Below are 8779 nucleotides of genomic sequence, written 5' to 3'. Positions count from 1 at the left end.
GACTGCATAAAAAAGATCTTCACGGCCCAGATAATCACCATGGTGTGATCACTCACCTAGAGCCAGACATCCTGGAATGTGGAGTCAAGTGGGCCTTGGAAAGCATCACCACGAACAAAGCTAGTGGAGATGATGAGATGATGGAATTCCAGTTGAGCTATTTCAAATCCTGAAAGATGATGTGAAAGTGCTACACTCAATATGCCAGCAAATCTGGAAAACTCAGCAGTGGCCACAGGACTGGAAAAGGGCACTTTTCATTCCATTCCCAAAGAAAGGCAATGCCAAAGAATGCTCAAACTATCACACAAATGCACTCATCTCACAGATTAGTAAAATAATGCTCAAAATTCTCCAAGCCAGGCTTCAGCAATACATGAACTGTGAACTTCCAGATGTTCAAGCTGGTTTTAGAAAAGGCAGAGGAACCAGAGATCAAATTGCCAATATCCGCTGGATCACTGAACAAGCAAGAGAGTTCCAAAAAACCTTCTACCTCTGCTTTATTGACTATGCCAAAGCCTTTGACTGTGTGGATCATAATAAACTGGGAAATTCTTAAAGAGATGGAAATACCAGACCATCTGACCTGTCTCTTGAGAAATCTGTATGCAGGTCAGGAAGCCACAGCTAGAATTGGACACGGAACAACAGACTGGTTCCATATAGGCAAAGGAGTACGTCAAGGCTGTTTATTGTCACCCTGCTTATTTAACTTATATGCAGAGTCTATCATGAGAAATGCTGGGCTAGAAGAAACACAAGCTGGAATCAAGATTGCTGGGAGAAATATCAATAAGCTCAGATATGCAGATGACACCACCCTTATGGCAGAAAGCGAAGAAGAACAAAAGAGCCTCTTGATGAAAGTGAAAGAGGAGAGTGAAAATGCTGGCCTAAAACTTAACATTCCAAAAACTAAGATCATGGCATCTGGTCCCATCACTTCATGGGAAATAGATGGGGAAACGGTATAAACAGTGCCAAGACTTTATTTTTCTGGGTTCCAAAATCACTGCAGATGGTGCCTGCAGCCATGAAAGTAAAAGACGCTTACTCCTTGGAAGGAAAGTTATGACCAACCGAGATAGCCTATTTAAAAGCAGAGACATTACTTTGCCAATAAAGGTCCATCTAGTCAAGGCTATGGTTTTCCCAGAAGTCATGTATGGATATGAGAGTTGGATGGGGAAGAAACCTGAGTGTCGAAGAATTGATGCTTCTGAACTGTGGTGTTGGAGAAGACTCTTGAGAGTCCCTTGGCCTGCAAGATCAAACCAGTCCATCCTAAAGGAGATCAGTCCTGGGTGTTCATTGCAAGGACTGGTGTTGAAGCTGAAACGCCAATATTTGGCCACCTCATGTGAAGATTTGACTCACTGGAAAAGACCCTGATGCTGGGAAGGACTGGGGGCAGGAGGAGAAAGGGATGACGGAGGATGAGATGGCTGGATGGCATCACCGACTTGATGGACATGGGTTTGGGTAGACTCTTGGAGTTGGTGATGGACAGGGAGGCCTGGCGTGCTGCGATTCATGGGGTCGCAAAGATCGGACACGACTGAGCAACTGAACTGAACTCTACCAGAAGATAATTCATTATTTATATGACATTCATATTTAAACAGGTGCCCTGTATTCTACCTGCAGCTCCTGATTCAGGGGTTATTTAACCTCCAGTGTTGTCAGCTTTCCCCTCATGAAAACGAGGACTCTAAATGATTAAACATGAAAATTAAGTATAATTACATACACACACAAACTCAGAACACTCTGGTAATGTAGAGTCAAACCTCTTCCTTTAAGGCTTTTAAAGAATCCTTTGACCCACCGCAGACTCTCACACATTAAGTGTGCAAAAGCCAGGTGCAGAAGTGGGAACAGTCGACTAGTTACACACACCGAAAATTGTTAGTGATACACATTTTCACATGCAGACTGTGGAAACCAGGGCTTCATGACACAAACACACCTGCAGACAAGTCCAGGGAAATTCAGAAACCCCTACCACTCAGGTGGGCAGGCCTGCTTCTCAGAACTGAGCACACTCCTCACAGGCAGTCCTAAACACACACACACACACACACACACACACACACACACACACACACACACTCCAGACAGGCACACACACACACACACACACACACACACACACACACACTCCAGACAGGCACACACACACACACACACACACACACCCTCCAGACAGGCACAAAGGCAGACCCACAGACTGAAGGGACCCCTCACCCTCCCCAACACAACTTCCCTCTGGCGGACACCCAGGCCCACCCTCAGCCTCGCTCCGGCACCTCCCCCAGGGGCTGCCCCTCAAAATCGGGCGCTCCCAGCCCCCATCTGCAGTCATGCAGGTGCACAGAACCACCGGAGGCGCAAAGGCTGTTTCCCATGTGCCCTTCTCATCTGCAAGCCTCTGATGCATCTCAGCGCACCTGCAAACACGTCCAGAGGGCCTGCCTTGCTCCCTACCCCTCAAAGTGCCCCCCAGACTCCCCACAACACCCCCACGGCATCACTTCCCGAGGTCTACTTGGCTCATTTGCTCCCTCACCCCTGACACCCAGCTGGTTTCCCAGGTTGAGAGCAGCCCCGGTACCTCCTCCTCCTCCATCAAATTGCAAAGTCCCCGGGTCTGCCCCTCCCGCCCCCAAAACCTCGGGACCAGAAAGCAAAGTCTGTCACTGTTTCCCCATCTATTTCCCATGAAGTGATGGGACCGGATGCCATGATCTTTGTTTTTGGAATGTTGAATTTGAAGCCAACGTTGTCCCTCTCCTCTTCCACTTTCATCAAGAGGCTCTGTAGTTCCTCTTTGCTTTCTGCCATAAGGGTGTTGTTATCCGCTTATCTGAGGTTACTGATATCTCTCCCGGCAATCTTGATTTCAGCTTGTGCTTCATCCAGCCCGGTATTTCGCATGATGTACTCTCCATATAAGTTAATGAAGCAGTGTGGCTATATACATCCTTGACGTATTGCTTTCCCAGTTTTGAACCAGTTCCTTTTCCCATGTCTGGCTCTAACTACTGCTTCTTGACCTGTATACAGATTTCTCAGGAGGCAGGTCAGATAGTCTGGTATTCCCATCTCCTGAAGACTTTTCCACAGTTTGTTGTGATCCCCACAGTCAAAGGCTTTAGCATAGTCAATGAAGCAGAAGTACATATTTTCTGGAGTTCTCTTGCTTTTTCTATGATCCAACAGATGTCAGCAATTTGATCTCTGCTTCCTCTGCCTTTTCGGAATCCAGCTTGAACATGCGGAAGTTCTCAGTTCATGTAGTGCTGAAGCCTAGCTTGGAGAATTTTGAGCATTACTTTGCTAGTGTGAGTTGAGTGCGATTGTGTGGTAGTTTGAACACTCTTTGACTTTGCCTTTCTTTGGAATTGGAATGGAAACTGACCTTTTCCAGTCCTGAGGCCACTGCTGAGCTTCCCAAATTTGCTGGCATATTGAGTGCAGCACTATCAGAGCATCATCCTTTAGGATTTGTAATAACTCAGTAAGAGGGAGTAGTAGTCCTAAACTTGTGCTTAGAGTGTGAAGAAATTCCACACAGGTAGAAACACACGTATGTGTTAATAGCATGTGTATTGGACTCAAACACAAAATATCTTTTACAGTGTGCCTCAGGGTCACGGTAGTTCAAGAGTTTCCCTCCTTTTTCTAACCATTCTCACACCCTCAGCCATATTGATTTCAGTTTGGCCTCCAATCATGTTGGGGCCAGTCACCTTTTTTGGCCAGGGTGTGTGGCAGGTATTTTGGAATCCTGGGCCATCAGGCCTGTGTCGCAGCTGCCCCTCTTTTGCCCAAAAGCATCCCAGACGGTGCCTACGGATGAGTGTGGCTGTGTCAACATGCCCTCATTTACACAAACAGGCTCTGGGCTGGATGGTCATAGTCTGCCCACCTCTGACCTGGAGAATTTTCTGTACCAGCCCCTGCAGTACATAAAACCAAGCTGCTCTCTGGCAAAAGGACAGTTTGTGAAGAAAAGTGAACAGATAAAATGCTTTAAAGAAAGAACTATTTTATGAACATTTGAATCCTATGAATTGAAAGAATGTAATACACAAACAGGCACATAGTGCGGAATTTGGCAGAAAATTTAAAATGGTAGTGTTTTTAAAAAGCTCCTCTGAGCCGTGTGTTTCTCTCCAATAAATTGGGGATCATATTAGCTCGTATTTCACAGGGCTCTGGTGACAGGTCCATGAGAGCATCTCCGTAAAGTGCTCAGCACCATGTGGGACAGGCAGAAGCTCTCAGGACATATTACCATTTATCTATCATCAGCAGTCGCCGACTGGTTAATCTGGCCCAGGCAGAGGAGGTGTCCTGTGGGCAGGGCACTGGCCACCGTGAGACTCAAAGTGCCCAGAGGGCCCTGCGTGGACCCAAGAGTCCCCAAGATCCACCGATGAGATGCTCCATGAGACTGTGCTCCTTCAGGCTCTCCCAGCAGCAAGCCCACAGCCTCACTTTCTGGGGCTACAGTGTGGGATCATTCTGATAATCTAAGAGACCTACAGGGTTTCCCTGGTGGCTCGTTGGTGAAGAAACTGTCTGCAGTGCAGGAGACGCAGGAGTCACGGGTTCCATCCCTGGATCAGGAAGATCCCTGGGGAAGGAAATGGCAACCCACTCCAGTATTCTTGCCTGGAAAATTCCATAGACAGAGGAGCCTGGCGGGCTACAGTCCATGGGGTCGCAAAGAGTTGGACACGGCTGAGCGCTCAGCACAGCACAAGCGGTCTAAGCCAATCCTGACACAGATCCTTTAGTGACCACGGAAATGCTCTGTATCTGCGGCGTCCAGTGCGGTAGCCACTGGCCACGTGGGGCTGCTGAAATGTCCTGGATTCCTTTACACTGAAGGATCCGCAGGAAGCTATTGTGCTGGAGGCAAGAAAACTAAACCTGGATCCCTCTCCAATGCAATTCTGTGGTCACTGAAATGTCTGTGCCATGGTTGGTTTCCTGGGCACTTTCCTTCTGTCAGGTGTGGTGCTGAGCACTGGACATGGACGAGCTCAAGTAACCCTCACCCGAGTCCTATGAAATAGGAACTAAAATGACACCCAATTTGTAGGAAATTACCCAGGCTCATGAAAGCTGTTTTTAAAGGTGGTTGTTTCAAATTTTGCACATGTATCAAGAATATATTATTATTTTCATATTACACTTCACAGGATTAAAGTTTTCATACACTATGTTTTTTTACAAAAAGCATATCTGTTCACATTTCTGCCAAAACTGCACTTTTTACTTAGAAAAGCACTACAGTCTTTAATGCAGATGTCCATGCAACATAACCAACATGAACCTTGCAATGACGGGTGCATGTGATCGCGTGGACCCCTTTTGCAAAAATTCCTTATAAACAGATCTCCTACCGACCTGTTTGGAGCGGTTCCTCACCACTCTCTGAGAGGCTGTCAACTGGGCTATAAATCCCCCAGATAAAATGGGAACTCACAACGCACATGTTGTGCGTTTTCACCTCAGTGAACACCTTCTATGGATTTTGTGGTGGTGGTTGTTAACTGGCACTATTGTGGCTACACATACGTGCTACACACAATATTCCAAGTATTTCTGCAGCATCTGAAGAGGTAAATGAAGGGAGTGTTGGAAGGTCTAGGTGTCGAAAGAGGCTTTTTGACTCACAATTGTGTGACCGTCTGGGAATCTCCCCCCATGCACCTCTGTGAGGTGGATACCAGGAAGGTTAAGGGCATAGACTCTGGAGGCAGCCTGCTCCAGAGGGTTTGAAAGTTGGCTTGACTCCTTCAGATCTGTGTGACCTGAAGCAAGTGACGTGGACTCTCTGTTCTCTTATCTCAGAAAGAGGGAGAATAATAGAATGCAACTAAGGGAATCAAAATGTGTAAAGACATCAGCTCAGTGCCTGCCACATGGACGGTGCTCTAAATATTCTAAATATCTGTGTAAAACGGGAGGAGATCCTAGTCAGTGGGAGAGAGATACAGAACTAAAGAATAACTTTATTCACTCCTGGATTCAGCACAGCCTGGTGGCTGGGGATAAATCATAACAGATCAACATAAACATGAAACATAACAGATCTCGTCAGTGGTGGAAACCGTAGCCATTCTCCTTTGCTATAAAAGGGCTTCCCTGATGGCTCAGTGGGTAAAGAATCTGCCTGCAATGCAGGAGACACAAGAGATGCACGTCCAATCCCTGGGTCGGGAAGATCCCCTGGAGAAGGGGATGGCAGCCCACTCTACTATTGTTGCCTGGAAAAACCCATGGACAGAGGAGCCTGGTGGGCTACAGTCCACGGGGTCGCGGAGTTGCACTAAGTACAGACACAACTTTCCTCTAGTGATGGCAGCTATTAGGTGACACAGGATTGCCGAGCTAGGGACTACACTTCCCAGCATCCGTTACAACTGCATGTCGCCATGTGACCCGCTCTGGCCAACGAGAGGTGAGGAACAGTGATCTGGGCTTCTTGTAGGAGTCGCCCTTTGAAGGACTGAAGCATGTCTTCCCCTCTTCTCATCCCCCTACTTTCCCTGGAACCAGAAGCTGGACTGAGTGTAGGGGGTGAGCCCCCTCCAGACACGTGGCACAGAGCACCAAGGTCAAAGGACCCTGGCTGCCCAACTCCACAGAGCTGCACCGCCCCAGCCCTGGGAGTTTCACACACAGACCACAGCGTTGGGAGAGACAGCAAGTTGGGTTCATTGAAGCCGCCATATTGGGGGTTTCACATGACAGTAGCCCAGCATGCATGATACGGGGGCATGCGGGTGGCCTGGAGCGGGAGGCCGGGGGGACCTCAGGTTTCAGGAGATGTAGAGGACGTTGAGACCGCACAGGGGACACTCCCAGGCCTGGATCTCCTGATACTTTGCACGAGGCTTCGAAGGGGAGGTGTACTTCGAGCCAGCTCTCGAACTTCCAGGAGAAGGTTGCGAGTCAAACCCGGAGTCGCTCGAATCCATGTAGAAGGTGAAGCAAAAACCCAGCTGGAAGGAAAGAAAGACCACAGAGAGGAGAGAGAAGAACTTTAGTGCCCAGGGGGAGAGGGCTCCCCCCCTTAGTTTGAGGAGCTGAGCATAGACTTCAGGGGCGACCCACCTGGGGTTGAATTCCTTCTTCGCCCAGTACAGCTGGGGATCCTGAGGCAGATAACCTGACCCTCCCTGGCCTCAGTTTGCATTTCTGTATAATGGACTATAAGTAACCGATCCCTCACAGAGGTGCATAAGGACTGAACAAAGTAATCCAAAAATGGATCATTAAATGTAACAAAGTTTGCCGCTTTGTGAGAGCTGGAAAGCCGTCAGCTGTGACAATGTTTGCTTTGCTGATTTTCTTAAAACCACCTGCTTTCCTAAGAAATTAAACACTTCTTCCCAACAGAAAGCTTCACCCACAGTGCTGGCAGTATTGAAGCTGTAGTAATTTCTGGGAGGACTACTATTTCCATCCCGCGGTTTTTGAGCATTTAGGACGCTTCAGCCTGAATGACATGTCAGGTCCCATTTAATCCTCACGAGGTGGCCTCTGATCTTATTTCTCCATCCTGCAGATGAGGAAATAGGGCTAGGGAGGCCCTGGTAAGCGTTCCCACTCTGACATTTGATCAGACGTATAGGTTGGGAGCATGCGGCACTCAGGATTAGAAGTGAGTACATAACCTTCTTGATTCTCCAGACAAGGATACGGGAGCGGGTTGCCATGCCCTCCTCCAGGGGATCCTCCCAACCCAGGGATCAAACCTGTGTCTCCTGTACTGGCAGATGGGTTCTTTACCACTGGCACCACCTGGGAAGCCCATTTTTCCAGGTAAGCGTGGCACAGATGTGAACTCATTTCATTGTCCTAGTAATCCCATGTGGGGTTCCTACTGCCCTGTTTCACAAATGAGGAAACTGAGCCACAGAGGAGTTCAGGAACTGGTCCCAGGTCCCACAGCTGGTAGTGGCTGAAGCTGGGTTTGAACCCAGCGCTGAGACCCTGGAGTTGGGGCCCTTAGCCTCAGAGGGCTGGGATGCCAGCTGGGAGGCTTGGGGTGGGCAGGACAGCGTTCCCTCCACACGGTGCCCTCACCTCTGCAGAACCGTCCTTCTCCTGTTCCCAGGTTATCAGCCCTTCCCACTTGGGACATTTGGGGTCCAGATCCTTCTTGCGATGGGTAGGGCAGGGGTGTCCTGAGCATTGCAGAAATGCTAAGCAGCATTCCTGGCCACTGGATGCCATTAGCACGACCCCTTCAATTGTCACAAACAAAAATGTTTCCAGACATTGAAGGCGTCCCCTGAGGGGCAAACCGCCTCTGGAGGAGAATCACCACCTCATCCCTTCCTTGTGTTCTCCAGGTTTGGGGAAAGGGAGGGATCGCCTTCCCATTGCATTCCCATGGTCAGCTGACTTGGCCTGTGGCCATTAGTGTCCTGCATCACCTCAGTTCATGACTGGTTCTGTGGAGGACACAGGTGAGCAAGGGCCTGGAAGGCACAGTCAGAATTCTCTCTGCTTCTAGGTTATTTAGTGCATCTACAAGTGTCTCTCCAATGAGTCCCTATTAGAAAGGAGAAAGTCAGATATTATTCAGCAAAGAACGGGGACAAGCATCTTGGCCCAATGGCTCAAAATTCACATCACCAGTGATGGCGCACAGACCTCATGTGCATCAAAATGTGATGTTCTGAGAAGGACACGGCATCACTTAGGTGGTGCTCCAGAGATCAGAGCTTATCCGGAATCTCATTCATAG

This window comes from Giraffa tippelskirchi, chromosome Y (assembly GCF_054371585.1).
Source record: "Giraffa tippelskirchi isolate mGirTip1 chromosome Y, T2T-mGirTip1v1.2.pri, whole genome shotgun sequence".
NCBI classification, from domain to species: Eukaryota; Metazoa; Chordata; class Mammalia; order Artiodactyla; family Giraffidae; genus Giraffa; species Giraffa tippelskirchi.
Note: the sequence above shows the minus strand (reverse complement) of the source record.